The 18,288-nt window shown below is 39.0% G+C and overlaps 1 protein-coding gene across 1 annotated transcript in view; it reads right to left on the bottom strand.

Annotated features, from left to right (window-relative positions):
- The window catches only part of syt3 (synaptotagmin 3), a 72,708-nt gene extending 58,666 nt beyond the window's left edge, over positions 1–14,042 (bottom strand). The window contains exons 1-2 of the mRNA XM_015392938.1: positions 13,732–14,042; positions 3,615–3,880 (exon numbers count right to left, since the gene is read on the bottom strand). The gene's annotated coding sequence lies outside the window, so the exon portion shown is untranslated. The remainder of the gene's footprint in view (positions 1–3,614; positions 3,881–13,731) is intronic.
- Between the last annotated feature and the right edge of the window lie 4,246 nt (positions 14,043–18,288).

Here is an 18,288-nt window from a genome sequence, read left to right as displayed (position 1 = left end):
CTTGTTGAATCTATGCCACGAAGAATTGAGGCAGTTCTGAAGGCAAAAGGGGGTCCAACCCGTTACTAGCATGGGGTACCTAATAATGTGGCCGGAGAGTGTATTTTATTCTCATATCTTATTTATACTTACAATCTTATTTTTCTCTCTTTTGTAAATGGTTTGCGCTTCAAGAAAAGAATTTTCCACAAGAGATAAAGTAAATAATTCTGATTCTGTTTCTGAAAACAAGCTCTCATCCACATTCCAGGTGAGGCGCTGTTCAACTCGCACCTGCTGGTGGAACAAGGAAGTCAGGGCAAGCAGAAATTTCCCCATGAGTTTTAGCGACGGAGGCGGAACCACATTTTCACTCAATCTCACCACTCAGCTGTCAATTCTGTTGAGAATTGCAAATATAAACATGAGGTTTTCTCATCGAGAGAAAAATCCTGAATCGAGAGCAAAAACTTTTGAGAGGTTTCAAAAGAGAGAGAGAGTAGAAAATATAAATCTATTTTTGAGAGAACATTTTTCATTGCAAAAAAAAAATATTTGAAAGTGAAAATTACTTTTTGAGAGAGCTTTTTCCCTTGGGAATCATTTTCCACATGTCAATTTATTTTTTATTTATAGTATTTCAAAATATTTTCTCTCAAAACATTTTCTTCAATCTGAAATAACATCAGTTTTTGCTACTGGTGGTCAAATTAGTTTTTTCTCGTATATTTAATTTACTTTCAAAATATTTTTTCTTGAATTTAACAAAAACATAAAAAGTTATTCCATATAGTTTTTCATATTTACACAATAATAAATAATTATTCCGCTCAAAAAAAGGAAGTTGTTTTTTACAGCGTAGGCCTTTGAATTCTCTTCCTTTAGCCAAAGCACTTTTTAACATCATAAAAGCAGTTAAAACCAAAGCAGGTTTTACATCTGAGGGCGTAATAAAAAGGATCTGCTCTTTACCAGGTTGTTAAATTAATTAAACCTTACCTCAAGCATGCACTACGGAGTACAACAGATTGCATTATTTATTGGACAAATCTGAAGCCAAAATGAGAAAAAACAAGTAGCCTATGCCCTACAGTTCAACAGCCTTTAAACCCACATGTAGCAGCAATTACTCCTTTGTTATGCTTTTATTTGTCGTACATCGTTATATAATTTGCTTATCTCACGTTGGACCTGATCTTCACTTCTGGACAAATGCTGTCATGTTTAAATTGTGAATACTGTGGCAGAACCAGTAAATAGAAACTGTCCTGGAGCTAGAGGACATCATCACCCCTCCATCACTTTGCTTGTTTGTTTTTTTTCTATTGTTTTAATATTCCTGTACAACTTGCATTTGTTTATCCCACTTTTCCTATTTCTAAAGGCATTTACTGTCTTTGTCTTAGCAACTTAACAGCAGAGCTAATTCCTTGTTCATGGAAAACATCACATGTAATGATTTTGATTTTTCATGACAAGAATGGCTCCTTTATCTTTCCTTTGGTCACATCTGTTGACCTTGGGTTTATTTGCTGGGGTACTAATTCCTGAAAAAGGTTAGCATCTGTAATAAATGTGAATAATATTTCTGTCTAAAGAAATACTGGCTTTAAATCAAAATCCATGCTTTTCATGAAGTCAGTATAAAGTCCGTATTAATAACAACCAAACATTGGCTGTTAATACCAGCACAGTTTAACTTATCAAATTAATATTGATATGCTTAAAATTTAACACTGGCTGATACTGATATTAAGTCTTAGATTTTCATATATTTTGCATTCTGACTTAAAGGGAAACGCCGTTTTTTTTTTTTTTACATTGGGCCCTTGATTTTACGTTATTTCATCATGTTTCATCAATGTTTTGTGTCATTTGGAGCTGTTCTGAAGATATTCCGTTAAGTTATATCCAAGTAACGTCTTCCTATGGGCAACGACTTGAAGGCACAAACTAAACTGTTCATAATTTATCCTTTTTGGCAGCGGTCCCCAACCACCGGGCCGCGGACCGGTACCGGTCCATCGGTCATTTGGTACCGGGCCGCACAGAAAAAATATATGTATATATAATTTATCGACGATCAGAGTCTAAGTGATGTTTTATTTTGCAAAATATAAAAAATTGGGGTATTCCCTCCCAATTATATCAGTCGGTGCATCTGTGCCTCTTGACACAGGTTAATTCAGGTCAAGACGCATCCTTTCTATAACATCCTATTATTGTGAAGCGGGATTTTCTGCGGTTACAGCGACCAAAGCAAAGCTACGGAGCAGACTGGACATCAGGGGCACACTTCGTGTGTCATTGTCTCCCATTATGCATAGATGGGACCGGCTTGTTTCAGAGAAACAAGCTCAGGGCTCCCAATAATTCAACATAATGGTAAGTTTTATTTTTATGCTGTTTGTATTTGATTTTATGCCAGTCATTTGATTTTATTTGATCGTATTTACCCCCCTACTATTTAAAGGCTGGTCTGTGAAAATATTGTCTGACATATAGCCGGTCCGTGGCGCAAAAAAAGGTTGGGGACCGCTGCTTTATGGTACGCCAGCATCAATAACATGTAGGCAAATCACTGTCCCCCAGACATCCACGGTTATATTTTTAATATTTATATATTTTTAAAACAAAGCGGAGTGTGTATGACGTCATCCGCACGCCGGACTGGAGTTGTGACAGGCAGCCCAGGCCACAGGCGGCTACGCTCTACCCCTTATATTCATTCGGCTTGCTACTCTAAATCGTTCAATTCCATTTTGAGAGCGAGATCATCTGTGGTAGAAGCACTAAACATCTTCCAGGCATGTGAGTAAAACTAGCAGCAGTTCAGCGGACAGGATGAATGAACGGTAACCGGCACGGATGACGTCTTTGTTTTTAAAAGATATAAATATAAAAATATATAACTGCGGATTTCTGGGGGACAGTGATTCGCCTACATGTTATGAATGCTGGCATACCATAAATGATCAATTATGAACAGTTTAGTTTGTGCCTTCAAGTCGTTGCCTATAGGAAGACATTACTATACTATTACTATTACTTGGATAAAACCTAACGGAATATCATCAGAACAGCTCCAAATTACACAAAACTCATATGGGTGAGTATAAAATGATGTAATAACGTAAAATCAAGGGGCCAATGTAAAAAAAAAAAACGTTCCCCTTTAAAGGATCTCATATTAAATGGGTAAAATCTATTCACAATGTGCTCTTTTTTATGTTTCTGGTTGTCAAAGATCAATTTTAAATATACATATGTTTCCTGTACTTTGAGCCAGATTATTGAATCAACACTTTGCACGCGTCATTTCACAGGGCCATGATGGCAATTACCTCCTGGGGCAGTAGTAATAGTTTTAATGTCTAAAACTGACCACTAGCTTTCTGTAATTACACAGTAATTTACACAATTACAGGTTCTCTTGAGCTGTCTCTCTAAAAAGCGTGGTAGAGGCTTACTGAGAGTAAATTAAATAAGAACTGTGTCTATTTTCCTTATTTAGAAATAATCCAATAAACTTTTATTTGCAAAAAAAAATAAGCTTGACAAAAAAAGATAATTAAAAAAGCAAAAACTCTTGTTTTAAGAATGTTTTGAATTTCAAATAGATTTTTTTTTAATACCTTTTCTGGACTCGACTCTTGATGTTGATGTCGGTCATGGTGAATTTCAGAGGCGGGTAGAAGACACTCTATGCCTAAAAGCTTCTTGGTGAACAGATTCGATGGAGGAACACAGACTTATCTCTGGTGTGAATGCATAACCCTGGTTCTCCGCTGTAAGGTGTGAACAGAGCTGACGTTTTTAGCTCCAGCAGGACCTGTTGGCATGCATCGGTGAAGTTGGTCCTTTCCACCAATCTACACGGACAGGAGGCTGACAAGAGCACCTGAAAAATAATGAAAGTCAGCTGATCAAAAGCAGGTAGAGCCAACACAAACAACAAAGGACTCAAAAGGTCGAATGCATCAAACGCTCATAAACATTTAACTTCAATATAATTAGAAATGTAAAGTCTGGCTCTTTTATGTGAGCAGTTCTCTGTCCTTTCATCCAAGAGAAGCTGGCTTTTAGTTCATGGTCTTCATTTTTGATCCCATTCTGTCAAAATAAAACAGGCCAATGCTAAAAGGCTTCTCTTTCCCACAGTCTGTGTGCCTCTGGGGGCCCTAACCAAATGTAATGCATGTAAGATATGTCTCATTATACAAATCTACTGAAAGAATTTACATCTTTACACTTCGATATACTTCTGTGCAAAGGTGCTGAGTCATCCCTTATAACATGCTAAATATTTTTCAGACTTCCAGACCTTTTTTAAATGTCTTAATGTAATTCTTATCAATAGATTTAGTCTTTCTGGTGGTGCTTTCAAGAATTTACCTTTACATTTTTCAACCTTTCTATTAAATTTCATTTCTTTAATGTGGCTTTGTATATATTTTTCTTATGTGTGCTTTACAATTAAGCAACAATGTCTAGCTAAGAAACAATATTTGCTTTGGATCCCTAAAACATCCACAGCAACAGAACTACATTTTTATTTCAAGAAGAAAAAGGGGTTTGATATGGCGTCCCTTTATTTAAAGGTTATTTTTGGAATCAGTTTTAAAAGAGTGTCGTCTCTGGCATTTGTTAAAGACTCCTCTCAAAAAATGGGACTAATTGGGTCTTTGCTCAGGCTAATGCAAAACAGGTTCTGAAAATTGCCTAAATTATTCATATGCCAAAGTTAAATGGGGAAAAAATACCTTTACAAGGACCTGACTATGCTCTCTATGACAGATCTGAAAATGATCAGATCATACATGGGTGTAATTCTAATCCCTTTAAGATCCTGAATTATTATAATCCTGGAACCAGGGTTGGAGACCCATGATAAAGACGTGTTACTAAACCATCACACTGACCACACTGTCATGTTCGGCTTTTATATTCTGCATAATAGCAACTGTTTTTAAAACAGCTAAGACAGCTTTTGTGTCTCATCAAATGTTGCAAAGCAGTTTTAACTTGATGGGAGATATTGTTGGTGCTTCACAACAGGAAATATCAGTTTAATTTGTTGTTCTGCTGGTCAGCAGTCAGCTGTGATATATTTGCAGGGTTCCTGTCAATGTTACTAATTATGGCTTCAAGCTAATTAAATCACAACTTTAATATCCTCCAAAAAAAAAAAGTCTGATGCGTTTCTCATTAGTTAAATCAGCAATGCAGACAGCCCCTGGTCACTGCTGTACAGTAGCTGGCACTATGTCACATAAAGAGTTGCATCCAGCAGACTACAGGAAGAACCTTACAGTACATATAAATAATTCACAGAGAAGGAGGATCATCAATCAAAAACCTGAGAAAAAAATAGAAAAGGTGAGATGGGGTAAGAAGATGGAAGATGGTTTGATAGAATCAAAAAGGCAGTAGAAGAAATGATAAGGAGAAGAAGCAGAAAGGAGAGAAAACTGATAATAAGACCAGGATTTCAACAAAGAGGAATTATTTATAGACGTTTTGAAATACAAAAGCATAATACAGGAAACTGTGACCACCGTGGGGAGGATGAAACAATAGACTATGTTATACCGGAGTGTATGAACTATGAGCCTCAACATTTATGAGAATAGAAAATATGATGGGCACATTGCTAATAAACTTATGGAGCAAACATATAAATAATTCATTAGTATAAAAAAGATTAATGTCATTTCATTGTGTGGTAATCTATATTCACACACCTAAAACACCAAACCACATACTGAAGCTCACTCCATATCAGACGGTGATGGTAAAAATGTCCTTTTTTCCCCCTGAATCTTAACAAGTGAATGATAAGAGAAGACATTAGAAAAGGAGATCCAGAGAAATGTGAACAAAGTGTTTTCAGGAAAAAAAAAGCAAATTTAACAGAATTCTTATCTCCTCTCTCCCTTTTAAGAACTTCAATATGATTCATTTTGAGAAACTCTAAATGCAAATTTAAATACAAATTAATTCTTATCAAAAGAATGAATCTTCTAAAAAGACCAAGCCTCAACAAAAAAAATAAATAAAAAAAATGGAGGTCTGCCAATGGAAAACAACCTGAGGTTAGTGGAGGCAAAGATTTATGACCTCCAACTGGCCGATATTTGATTACTGCTTGTCGATTCTACATACAGGTATCAGACCAGTAAGCTAATCAGGCAGGTACAAAAACACCATGATGATTGAACCAGCTTTTGATAGCATTTGAAGTGTAGCCAGGTGCAAAACCCCAAAATAAAATCAAACCTCTCCATAAAAATTGTCAGCAGAAAAAAGCCTGAGGAACTATAAAACTCCCTGGTCAACTTCACCTCAAATCATCCTGTTTAAAAACGCATACAGGACATGGATTGTGTGCTTCTCCACTCATCCAGACATTAATTTAAAAGAAAAGCAGAATTGACTTTAATCTGAAAGGAGAACTTTGGTCAACTGAGCAACGGTCCAGTTGTTTTGTTTTCTTCTGACTGTTTCTCAAATTCAGGAGTAGCTTAAATCAAAGAAGGTGACAGTTGTAGCAAAACTCAGGAGAAATCTGTTAGACATAGTTATTTAAGAGTTTATTCCTGCTGGATGTGCGTCACTTTTCCTTCCACTTAACTTTCCAATAAAATGGTTTGATGCAGTGCACTGTAAACTGACATATTCTGTAGAAACTACTCTTTAGTCAAGACTACAGAGGCTTTATAATTTAAAAATAAGACCTTTTTATTGATGTAATATAATGCATTTTTATTTTACTTAATCATCAAACTGACTTGAAAAACATGCCTGAAATATTGCCTTCCCTGTGCATAAATCAATATAATATAGGTATAAATAAATGAGGGTTGCTTTGAGACTTCTGCACACTCCTGTAAGCCCAGCAGGGGGGAAAAAAAAGGTGTATATGTGGTTCGGCTGAAAAATAAATCAGTGGTAAAACACAGTGTTCATGATGAGAAGTCAGCTCAGTTCCCCACTCAGCTGTTTTGTCCTTGTAAAGACCTATTTCTCAAGTGAGGTGGCATGTCAAACAGAAGCAGGACTATTGATCATCTGATGTATGTCGTTCTGTGAGATGTCAACGTCAGCCTAGTGGCACCTCCCTTGCAAAGCGGTCCTCGAGTGTCCATCTGTCTTCCGTCTATCAATCAATCCCCACATTAAGAAAAGACATATTTCACTCACTCAGTAGGGTTAGAAACAAGAAGTGCTTCCACTCAATCTCTCCTCTTGGTCAGTCTAGTCCATTGTAGCTGTCTGTCTCAGCTAAAGCCTGGTGCAGTTATGTTACAAGAATCATATCATGGAAGAACAAGACTGCACTCCTCATTTTAAAAAAGCAACTTTGAGTGACTTAATAACTGAGATATCTCAGTACACAAAATGGGAGTCTGACACAGAGGTTTGCTGCCTCTAATGCCAGCTAGAGCATCAAGAGAGAAGCAAAAAGAAAAAGATTCAGGAAAGAGAAATGGGTCCCAATGAAGGAGGTTTGGGACATGCTCAGCTGGGGAGTAAAAGAAAAGCTGGATGCACTTTATTGCAATCATATCTACAGACAAAGGAATTGACAAATAATTGGGATTGGATAGCACTGAGCCCAGAAACACATGTTCCTCCTGTAGAATCAGAGCAACACTAAACCTGCCGCAGACACTCTATTGACTGCCGCTCGGTCTGGGATCAATACTCCCAGGGAAAAAATACGCCACATCACGAAGCAGCAGGGTCACCGTCCGGCTGAGAGGCTGAGACAGGACGCCCTGCAAGGTCATCGTCTCATTTGGCATCGAGGAGAAAAATCAGCCACGTCCAATCGCTTAACCGGGGAAAAAGAAGGACTGAGAACAAGATGAGATCACTCTCCAATCACATAATGTGCTAATTCTGGAGAGATAAAAAGGTGAAAAGAAAAGGGGTCACTCACACCGGTTAAAAGCAAGATACAGCTGTTTGTGGAGAGATATAAATTCAAGGAGCTTTCAGGAAAAAGAGGAAAGCTGCAAGTTCAAACCTCCACTGATGTCCTTGAGCGAGATGCTGAGCCCCCCCTCGCCTGCCGTTCTAGTTAAATCTCCCAGGATAGGAGCATCACTTCAATGACTCATTTTTAAAGCTGAGTACAGCCATTACATGCAACCTTCCTGATGTTGAAGAGGATGAACCATTTGTGTTTGTGTCTCCTTTGATGAGCAGATCATTCCTGTTCTTCCAAAGAAAGGACAAAGATTCTGCTGGGAACCACTCTGATGAATATGCAGAATATCCATTGTTAAAACCTTCTATTCCCTTTTCCCACAGAAGTTCAAGATAGTTTTCTTCCTCATCGACCTGTTACCGAAACAAACCTTTATTAAATTTAAGACATGGCTTTCTTTGACATCCCAAATCACAGCTAAATTTCTATTCTGAGCTTTAAGAACTCGTGGAGTGGCAGATTCGCCTTCAGATTATTTTTTCTCTGTTATTTTGTTTTTCCAATGACATACCTTCCAAATCAATATCTTGTTGGACAGACATAGAAAAGATGAGGTTAGCTTTAATTTAGACTTTGCCTGCTCAAAAACGGTCCTCAAGGAGCGCTGACCTGGATGCTTTAGAGGTTCCTCTACTTCAACGCATCTGATTCTGTTGAAGCAGGGACTGACTTTGAGCAGGCCAAGTCTAAATGGAGGCCAACCTCATTTTTTCTATGTCTGTCCAATCAGATTTGGGCTGGCCTGGTTTTGAGAACGTGAGAATGTGTTTCACAGCTCAAAGTTGCACAGAAATCCACAAAATGTTATCTCTTGACATCTAAACCTGGTTGAAATGTGTTGGGGACAATCAAATGGACCAACCAATTCTGACTTCTAAAGAGTTTGTCCAAGACTACTTGCTAACTAAAACAGTGATAAAAGATGTCAGGAAATTAGAGCAAAGGGTCACCTTACCTAGGATTAACACAGTATACTACTTTGTACGTTAATATATCAGCCAAAAACCCCAAATGTTTTAATGACAGTCACAATTCTAGCCAAGGTGTTCTTAAAACCAAGAAGATCAAGAACTCTTTGGCTAGAACTCCTCGGAACGAATCTGATCATGATGAAAACGGGGTTAATTTGGGAAGAAACAAATCTCATAGAAAACCTTTTTCAAATAAAAAAACTCCTTCTACATTTTGACTGAATAGTTTTTTCCAGGGAGAGAATTTACAATATCCCCAGAGTTGGGGCTTCCATTAAAGCACAGAGTAATTTTTTTGTCTAACTACGTAAAAAATGTTCAGTGGCTTAAAAAAAGGAAAACAAGCCTTTTATTAGTAGTTTAGGTAAGGGTTTTCCTACTTCTATTCCATTTTGGTTAGAGCAATTAGCAGAAAGCTATTCATATAATAACACAGACTGACAAAGAGACAAAAGGACGGACGGATGGCCCTCCAGTCTCAGACAGTAGTGCTGCTCCGGGGCTCAGTACGCGAAGCAGCATAGAGCAAGGAGGAAGCATCTTTAGCAACTTCTTGATTTTAAGAGTTTATGTCTGTCTTGTCTCTTTTTTGCCAAAACTGGCTTGTCAATTACTTAGCTCAATTAAATTAGCTAAAAGATTCTGTTCAGGAGTTTACACATGCTCTTAATGATTAAGCACTTGGAAAGATCTCTGAATTTAGAAACACCAATGTCTGTAAATCCACTGTGGCCAACCGTAGTCTAACAACCAACCAGGGTACTAATACTGAATCAAATGACCCATATCGAGGTTTTAATATTAGATCTTATGTGGTTGTGGTTTAATAGTTTTAGTTGCTGCTCATTCAAAAAGTTTTCAGCTCCCCCTCTCTTATTAACCTGCACTCTCCTTATTAAACCTAGACCGAAGGGAATTGCTGTTTATTGCTAAAATGTCTATTTTTACCCGGCAGAGGAAGAAACACCTATATAATCACTAAACCTAGACAGGCAGATGCTTTTCTGTGTCAGAGCACAATACTTTCTGTCGACAAAAGGAAGCTAATCCGTTGGCTTTACTTAATAGGATGTTTCATGCAGATCCCAGTCAGTGTGCTCCCAGGTCTTCCTATCAGCTACCACGCGTCTTCCTTTGTTTTCATTTCTACCTGGAAGTCATATTTAATTGAAGCTCTTGTTTTCATTATTGTGTTTTATTTCCCAGCTTTTAATTCAGTTTTTTATTCACAAACCTTCATGTTTTCGCTTTTTTAACAGCTTTCACAATAACTGTATTTCTGGTAAATATGTGTAATTTCCAGTCAACTGCACTGTACCAACTGGAAGCTTGGCCCATTGACCTCCTCCTCCCTGGTTGTGGCTTCCATCCGTCTGCTTTTGCTGCTACCCTGCTAGGCTTGTATCATGACGCGTATCACCTCCAATCGATGTACTCATACACCCTCAAATCACCTGCCATTCGTCATAAGTATCTCTGATTCACAAGGGTCATGACCCTTTTCCACCAGGGCTGACGTATACTCATTCTTCGCCTTGCATCACTTCCTTTTAGAGGCCATGGCAATGCTTGGCTGAGACAATGCTATCATCGCTCCTCTCTGCCCGCTCAGCCGTGACAGATTGATGCGCTGGGGTAAACAGATAGGGCTGCTACAACACAGCTTTTTGGTTACTCCAATGGAGCGGTGCCTTGTTTCCCAGGGACAAGAGACGGCGCCGCATGAGGGCCGAGACTGAGCGTGGGGATATTAATGCCTATTGACTCGAGGTAATAGCTTTACCGAGTCCAAGCCTCGAGGTTGCTCCAATTTAGTCTGCCCTATAACAGGCCCTGGACACCTCACGGCAAAAGAAAATACCTCCTCATCATCATACATCACAATAAACATATGATCGAACAACCCGCCCCATCAGAGAAGAATGTTGCCTTTTATCTCCACCTATTTCTGTCCTACATTTCTAAATGTTGCTGGTAAGGCTTTCACAGCTTCCCACTCTGAGCTTGTTTCAGCTGCAAGTGTCTAAATTATCCATAACACGGGGCAGGGGGGAGAGAACAAGTGGCCAGCCAGGAACCCTGGGATACCGGTGCTGCTCTTTTCTGTCTGTTTCACAGTGAGCAAAGCTGCAGAGCAGGGCCTTATTTACAGACCAGGGGGTTTAATGTGACTGAGTCAGCTTCTGCCTTTGTGTTTTAGACCCCCAGAGTAACGCTGTGTTAAAAAGATGTCAGAAAGACCAAACTGCCCTCAGTCTAACTAAAATGAGAATGTGGTTTAAATTTTAAAGGTGGTAAAATAAGTCTGTCTAAAGAGGTTTGAAAAGCATTGGGCATTGGTGAAATCTAACCTGCAACATCTGTGTTTAGGCTTGAAGTGAATCAAACATGCAACCTAAAGCCCGGCGTACACTGTGCCATTTTCGGGGCGATTTTCCAGTCGTGCGACAATCTTTCGATTGGGCCGATTTTCATCCTGATCGTGCGTTGTGAGTCTTGTAGTGTACAGGGGGTTACGAGGGGCGATTAGCCTCTCACGATTACCTCCCGATCAGGAGTAGTAGTAGTGGCTACGTTTGCTCAGCCATGTCTTTTTTCTAAATACGTCATCGCCTTTTCTTTTTAGGGCTTTCAGCACAAAATTGCACAATTTGCCAAGGCAGCACGTTTCACTCTAGTAAACTTCATATTCCCCTTCTATTTGTTTGGCTTCCAGATAGACGAGTCAGAGCAGTTCCATCTCACCGCGGAGCTGAGTCCAACGTGGATTTCAGTTGTACAGTGTGAGCAGGTAGATCGCATTAGAGTGTCAGTGCAAACATTAATCGTGAGCTGTGAACTCACACTGTACGACTAATTGCACGGTTTAGTCGTACAGTGTGAGCAGCAGCTGCGTGCAACAATTGAAAAAAAAAAATCACACAGTGTACGAGTCATAGCAAAGTCTAGCCCTTGCTATAAGGTTCAAGAATTTGCTATGACGACCAAATACGATATTTAGACATTTTTGCCATGGACTTCAGAGACTCGTTGGGTCCCTTGTTATAAATAGTCAACCTATCGGAGCATTTTAAGCATGTACACAATGCATGGAGGCAGAGGTAGCAATGATCAAGACGAAGTTTGTCTCATTATGTAGTATTCATCTGCAGTCCACATCGCGGGTAAAATATGTTTGTATCCTTGAGGGCTGATGTCCTTCATGTTTTAGGTGATTTCCTTATTGATCGTAGATTTAAATGAACTGCCTGTCAGATAAGGGCAGGTTCCTCCAAACTTAGCTTCTTTTTAAGTTAAGAACCATCTTCATGTCTTTTTTATGTGTAGGATGGAGTGAGAAATGAGCAAAAAAAAGAAAAACTCTTAATTTAGTGGTCCATCTAACTCCCCCACCTGTGCTCAGCAGATATGGATTGAGATCAAAAGAACAAGATCAGGGATAAAAGTAGCTTAAATGAAATTCCTCCATAGTCTGACTGGACTGCCCGTTAGATGGGGAGAGAGTTGCTGTCACATCCAAAGGAGTTAGCTAAGCAATTTCCCTTCTTTAAGAAGTTTCACAGTAATGCCTTTTGGGGAGAAAACCCTGAGGTACACCAAAAACCTGCTGGAAGGTCATCATTCTGTTTTAGGGAATACCTCAAGCTTGCCCAGGATGGGACAATGACCTCTGCAGCACACAAGGTTCGGTAATGGAACGTAACTAACCATTCACTCTGCCGTATTGGAGCAGGAACCTGAATAAAACATGCAGGACTCCATTGGGGCTGAAACAATTAATCTGATTATTCGATTAGTGAAATAATCTCCAACTAACTTCAATTAATCGTGAACTGGAGTGGAGAGACTCTAACCCTAACCCATCCCTCTAGTTGACAGAGCAACTTACTTAGAGCAGTAGTTAGACCAAAATTGGGGAAAATTCTATACATTTAAGATAAAAAAAAAACTTTCGTAGAAATATAGACAGATAGATAGATAGATAGATATTTTTATATACGGTATGTCCTATCTAGAACTCCTCTTGTGAAAAAGTTTTATTTTAAACCAGTCTAATTCTGTAAAAAACAAAGGAACCTTTTTCTATCCTATTATTAATCGACCAATTAATCAATTAACAAAATAATAATTAGTTGCAGCTCTAGACACCATCCTTCAGCACCAGAACTGGACAGCACCCATGTGTTTGGAACCTGCTAGAAGTCAATAATAACAATAACATTACATATGGAGTGTATCTCAACACACATCCTGACACTTCAGTTTTAATTTGAGTCTGTGGGACAGTTCTTTCTTTAAACATGATTCTCCTCGGCGGAGGAACTCCAGCTTTGAAGGTAAGGTGGGGGCGCTCGGGTGGAGGCCGTGGGGGTGTGGGATTACGCACGTCTTACGCACGTCAACCTGTCGTCTGTATGTGTGTTTTTACGTGCTCGGGCGCGCACCCTCCCCTCTGTACGTCCTATATCCCATCTCCTGCCCGTAAAAAATCCAGAAAAATGAAATAATAAAAGTGAAAATCATGGCCACCAGAGGATGTGACCCAAACACTGCAGCCTGCAGGCGTCCCGTGGATACCTGAGCATGTATTTGGAGGCAGAATGCAACACGGATGCAGAAATAATAGACTAAAGATGAAATATTGATGGAAAACAGCCACATGCGGCTGGATTCAGGGCTCCCATTGAGCAGTGCAGGCAATGGATGCAGACATCAAAGGAGGCTGAGGCGCGTCGCTGAAATCAGAGACGCGGATGTTTTACAGGAGCGAACATCTTCCCCTACCTTTCTGCGTCGCAGGAACCGCTGGGCTCCTGCTCTTCCTCCGCTCTCTCTCCTCCGCTGTTTTCACTTCAGATGCGACGCTGGTAAAGGGGTATTCCGCACCTCTCTGCTCCACATCTACCCATCTGTCCGAGCAGGAACCGGTGAAGGCAGACTGAGAGGGAGAAACCAACAATATGATCCCTGTCTCCCCTCCCCTCTTTTACCTCTCGGTTTCCCCTGTTCTTCTCTTATATTTCCATCCCCTCCTTGTGTTTTTTTTTTTTCCTCCTGTCCCCTCCCTCTCACTCTCCCTCGTTTGCTCGCTTTCTGCCTCTCCTTCTTTTCCTCCCTGTGCTCTGAATACTAATATTCCGTCTCTCCCTTCTCTGCCTGTACTAAAGACATACTGATGTATGTGGGGCGTGTATAGGAGAGAGGAGAGAGAGGTGGTTCCTGAGTGCTCCTTCTGCTGCTGTGTGTGTATTTTAGTGGGAAATGGTCTCTGGATCTCGTCCTGGATGTTGTTTGGTCCTATTAGAGCTCTGATTAGATAACAATCCTCCTGCTGATGCTCCAGGAGGGGTGACAGTGGGTGTGTTGGGTATGCAGGTGAAATTTTTGTGTGGGATGAAAGAAGAGGAGGATGAGGAGGGGATGGTGGGTCACCGTTTGCTCGGCTGGGAGCCAGAAAAAGACACCAATGTGCTTGTGTGTGTCAGTGCTGGTGGGAAACCTCAACAGGACGATGAGCTGAGGTTAGACACAAGAGAAGATCTATTTAGAAGAAGAAATAGACTTATTAGAGCCATGATTTGATCAAGGTTCTCCTGGAGGCCCTGAGGAGGCTGAGCGGGGCCACATAAAAATGTTTCACTGTTTTATGGTACACTACCAGCGGCACTGTTAAAGTAGAGCGACTCTGTGTAGCATCAGAGTGTCTTTCTACAGAAGATTGACCCTCATGATCAGTTTCTTACTCGTTAACATGAGTGCAAATTGTAATTAAGAATTCAGCAACTCTTCTTGTTTCAATTCCTGTCAATGTTTCTGATTTTTAAAGAAAAGTTGATTTCAAATATAACCGGAATAAATTCTGCCTTTCAATGTATTATTTTATTCATTAAGGTTGAACGCTTCGCCAGCATAACCCTAATTTTAAACCTGTTACCCACCATGATAATTCATAAATTACCTCTTATTTACCACCGCTTGATAAGTAGAGGTCTTTTTCCTCAGCCACACCCAGTTCATCTGTATGAAACTTGTCTGATAGCACCAAGTAGGGGAGAATTTTTTTTAAAAAAAGAACAGAAAAGTCCTTTATTTGTCTGGAAAATGCTTAAAAAGACATATCAAAGGCTTTGGGAATCCATGACCCTCAGAGAAACATGTACTGTAGCAGTGGCGAACCTTTCCAGGACAGATCAACCTACAAAAATCCCTCCAGGAGCTCATTGATGGCTCATCCAGGAGATCATATTAGAATCAAGAACAACAGTCCATGCTTTGTAGACCTCACTTGCTGTTAAGAATTCAAGAACATAAGAAAGAGAGTCTGGGTGATAGCCGGTGCCTATAGGAGAGTTTAAAAGCATTAAATACAGAAAAAAGCCCCTTACATATTTTTTTCCAGAAATGTTGGACAACTAATACTATTCTTGTCAACAATTATTGCACCTGAGCTGTGATGCTCTGCAGCTCCTCCAGAGTTCTGATTATCCCTCCGATTGCCCTGCTTGGCAGACAGTTCAAATCCAGCTTAAACCAAACTGTGAATCATTAAATAAACAAAAAAACACACAAAATAATTAGAATATCTGAAACTCTTCATGGTCATTCTGTTTTATTCATGTTTTGGGGTTCTGAACGTTTTTAGATTCATTAATTAGTCAGTGTGATCCCTGACAGTCCTCTGACTGGAAGCACAAAATGGCACAAGAACTGGACAGATTATAGTGTTTAAAGCGACCAAATTCTAAGGAAAAGCCTAAAGAACTATCTGTCTGGACCATTTTAAAAATATATGTGTGGCTGTGGAAGAAATATATCTTGAAATTACAAGTTGAAGTGTTTATTTTATCAGTTTGGTTGGATTTTAAAATGCACTTTCTGTTTTAATAAAGTAAATGTTAAGAGTTATATAAGGAGACTCAACCCTCTGTCCCTCAAGATGTTCACTGCATGACACCCTGCTGCTCCATTATGTCAACATGGTGAGCAATGCGCAGCTATTAGTCTTGTTCTCTGTGTCGTATGAGTTTTGCAGGATCAAACGGTCAGTACTGGTTCCACAAATTATCTCCTTATTTAAATTTTTTATGTTATGTACTAAAAAAGATTCTCTTTATTTTCTGAACTCAAAAAGTCTCTCATTGTTCTTTTCCAACCATCTAATCTTTTAAGGACAACCCGCTGATGAATTCATCAGTTTTTATATTGAGTCCACATGCCAGGGATCAGAGAAAACATTTAGAGCTTGTTGAAGAGTTTAGTGAAGATATTCAACATATGGTAGGAAATTAAAAGAAGGATCCAGATCCACCTGTTTCTGATTCCTGAAAAGATCAACACAGGATCTGCACTGAAAAAGTACAACGCAGAAAATAAACAACAATCTTTACCCTTTGTCTTTTAGATCAATTAAAATTTTCAGAATAAATACTTTTTAAACTGTTTAGTCACTTAGCTTCTGTTTTGTTTCACAGCTCTGGTAGTTATCAGGCCATGGCTTTATCTAAATCAAGCATTTTTAGTGAATCATTATTTTCAAAGTACCAGAAAGGTTGGAATGCTTTGCCTCAAGTAAAGAAAAGGTAATATTTTCCTATTTACTGAAACATTTGGAGGGATACAATGGATACAAATACATCAGCACAAAAAATTAAATAAAATTAGGTCTGTTTGGAAGTCTATGTTGTTTTTATATATTTAAAACTGTGATTTTCTCTATAGAGCAGAATCTATTTTACGAGTTTCTGTGTTAGATTTACTATTAAACAGACTATGGGCAACTATTACTGTAAAAGAAAATAACATAACTGTCATCTTATATTAGGAGAGAAAGTGGTTCAAATAGAGCTGGCATTTTCCTGGAGGGAACACAAAAACAAAGTTTATTCTGTGTGGATAATTATAATTATGTGCCTTCATCTCTCACTGATGGTAAATCAGGTCTTAGTGGTGGAAGAAAATAGTTGCCTTTGCAGCCCTGCAGCGAGTGATGATTGACTGATAAATGAGAGTAAACAGTGACCTCTGTTAGCTGTCACAGCGGAGCAGGAAACGAGCCGGAGACAAAGGACAGAGGAACATATCAGGAGAGGAGAGGAGAGGAGAGGAGAGGAGAGGAGAGGAGAGAATTAAACAAATCGGATTATTGCGAGGAAGAAACTAAAAGCTCAGCTGGGGGCGACAACAGCATCATTGGTGGCCACTGTTAGACCAGCAACCTACAAAAACGTTGTAAATGTCTTTTATGTGGGACAGTCTCTCTCTTACTGTATGCACACAAGACAGATCGAGGTCTTCAATTCACACATGCACATTCTTAAGTACTTAACGCACATGCATGCAATCAGACATGAATCATATTAAAGAAAAGTAGGCGGAGAGATGCCTGGGGACAGAAGAGCCCACTGAGAGGAAGATTAAGAATGTAAGACCATGGGTGTCAACTCAATAGGTGGAAATCAGTCCAAATTCAACCATGTTTACAGTTTACATAACAAACACTGTCTAATGGAAGAGGAAGAATGGTGCCACAGGGAGCACTTTGTACCAGTGTGGCTGAAAACTCAATGCACTCAACATAAAATATCACCAACCTAAGTGTTTTTGGCACACGTGGGACTTTTAATGAAAAATGCCCTGATTCTTATAGGATGTCTCACTTTACATAAGTAATTAAACACATAATTAATATCTGCATAAAAATATTTAAATAGAATTTCAGCTTGTTTGATTTCTATCTGTTTCGTTATCCTATGTATCTGACAAGATCCAGTCAAGATATAATTAGCAGGTTTTATTTCAAGATTGGTTAAATAACAGTTAAGATTAAATAGAATGATAGATTTTTAAAGTAACATGATGATGGCTTTAAATATTTTTTTTAAAGTTGTTTCTTTTGGGGCTTTGAACAGCAAAAGCAGCACATTATCTATTTCTGTTGTTTATTTGAAAAAGCAATGGAAGAAATAGATTGCACTCCTGTTAATACAGATTTGATTATGAAACTGAGAAATTGGTCAGTTCTAATGAATTCAGGAAATTTTATCACCTTATATAAAACCTGCAGAGAATCATTCATGTTGGATGTTTCAGGAGATGCCTCCACATTGAGCCTGTTGCAAGAAACCGCACAGAATCTTAGTAGAATCAGGATCCTGGCTATGAACTGGTGTAGGACCTTCCACATTTCAGTTTACAGTCATAATTTGGTGGATTTACTGATGTGTCTTTCCAAAAAAAGAAAAAATGTAAAAGCAAACCACTGGACTTTGTTTTCTAAATTTAAAGATGATTTCTTCCTTTCCATGAAGCTCCTCAAAAGAATGTCCTTTGTCCATGAGGTGT

This window comes from Cyprinodon variegatus, unplaced genomic scaffold, assembly GCF_000732505.1.
Source record: "Cyprinodon variegatus isolate N-32 unplaced genomic scaffold, C_variegatus-1.0 Scaffold24, whole genome shotgun sequence".
Taxonomy (NCBI): domain Eukaryota; kingdom Metazoa; phylum Chordata; class Actinopteri; order Cyprinodontiformes; family Cyprinodontidae; genus Cyprinodon; species Cyprinodon variegatus.
This window is presented reverse-complemented; position numbering and strand designations above follow the sequence as displayed.